The following is a 1677-nucleotide window of genomic DNA, read 5'->3' on the forward strand; positions in this document are numbered from 1 at the left end:
CAGAAGTGCAGCGACTGCCAAATGTAAACACTACTACCAGAAAAGTCTTAAGGTTTTCAGGATATTGTGTTCTCTGAATTGTGACAGTCAACTATATACCTCATCTCATACACAAGAAAATTTAGATGCATTAAAATAATATAAAAAAAACTTTCAAAAAAAAAAAAAAAAAAAAAAAAAATGCATGCTTTGACATGTTTCCTAACAGCACTAAGCAGGTCAAGCAAGCCCTTACCATTAAAGGTTAGCGTTTCATTTTATTTGCATACCATCGATTCTGAAAAACGATCGCCTAAATTCGAGTCTTTTTCTGATATAACCAACTCTGAGAAGTCCAAAGAGAATATATAAGCACCTGAACGAAACTGTCTTGAGACCACAAATGAACTTCTCAGTTCAGCCCTCCTTGCTCCTGGCCACCTCCCCAATGGCCAGTGGCCCCTTTCCACATGCTGACGCACTGCCCAGCCCTGCACCGTTGGCGATCCGAGCAAAGTACCAGCTCGGTCTCAGAAACTTTGACTCAGTTATCAGGACACGGAGGACAACATGCGCGTGGGTGTGGATGAGTGCCTGTCGGGGCCCACGCGGTCAACTTTGAAGCGGGGCATTCCTGGCAGGTAGAGATCTGCCCAAAAAACAGCCTATCCCAGACAGCAAAACCACAAGCATCGCCAGCAGGAACGGAGCAAAGTGCGCGGGGCGGAGGAAAGGGAAGAGCGAGGGAAGGACACGGGATCCAACCGACGCTTTCAAGTGGGTAAGAAAATAAACCTGGCCACACGCCCCCCCGGACTCGGGGTTGCTGGGACTGCGAGCCCAGCAGCAGCCACATCCCGGCCGCCGCCGGCGGGGGCGGCGGCAATGTCAGGAGGGCACAGTTGGAGGCGGCGGCCGCCCAAGCCACCACCCGGCCCCAGGTGAGGGGCGCCAACCCCGCCTCCCGCCCGGCCGCCCCACCGCGACGAGCCAGCCACACGGAGAACCCGGGTGTCCCGGAGGCGGCCGACGGTGCTGAGCCCGCCGGATGCCTTCCGTCCCGCTGCTCCAGCATCCCGGTCCCGGGCCGGGCCTCGCACCCCGACCCTCTCTGAACCAGCCCGGTCCACCTCAAAACCCCCCGGAGCGCGGCTCCCCGCCGTCAGGCCGCCCTCGGGCCCCCCTCGAAGGCCGCCTTCACCTCACCTCAGGTCTCCGCGGCCGTGCCGAAACAACAACTCTGTCAGACGCCCGAGTCCCACCCGCCGCCCAGAGCTCTGCGGCCGGGCCCGTCCCGTTCACTCCGCCGCCGCCGAAGCCCAGGGAGGGCGGAGGGAACGGGGAGGAGGGAGCGGGCTGGGGAGGGGAGAGGACCGCACGGCAGGAAGAGGCGAGGGAGGGGGCGGACTGAGGAGGAGGCGGCCGGCGGGAGCGCGCGCGCCCGGCCCCTCGGCGCGGCGTGCGCGCTCCCGAGGGCGGAGGCGCCTTCTCTGCCCAAGGCGGCGGCGCGCGCGCGCGTCCACAGGCTCGCCTGACCCGGCTTGGCCCCCACCCCCGAAAGCGCGGAGTACAAACCTGAGCAGAGGGCAGAGGGCGAGCTAGGAGAGCGGAGGCACGCGAGGACCTCCTCCAGCAGGCGTGCTGATGCCTGGCAATCATCCCCAGCACTGACTGAGTTCTAAGTCCCTTTTGGGGAGA

The 1677-nt window shown here is 61.4% G+C and overlaps 1 protein-coding gene across 2 annotated transcripts in view; it reads right to left on the reverse strand.

Annotated features, from left to right (window-relative positions):
* Rabgap1l (RAB GTPase activating protein 1 like) overlaps nt 1-1263 on the reverse strand; it is a 551913-nt gene extending 550650 nt beyond the window's left edge. For both annotated transcript variants that reach the window (XM_021173796.2, XM_021173811.2), the window contains exon 1: nt 1186-1263. The gene's annotated coding sequence lies outside the window, so the exon portion shown is untranslated. The remainder of the gene's footprint in view (nt 1-1185) is intronic.
* Nucleotides 1264-1677: the final 414 nt, after the last annotated feature.

Source organism: Mus caroli, chromosome 1 (genome assembly GCF_900094665.2).
Source record: "Mus caroli chromosome 1, CAROLI_EIJ_v1.1, whole genome shotgun sequence".
Taxonomy (NCBI): Eukaryota; Metazoa; Chordata; class Mammalia; order Rodentia; family Muridae; genus Mus; species Mus caroli.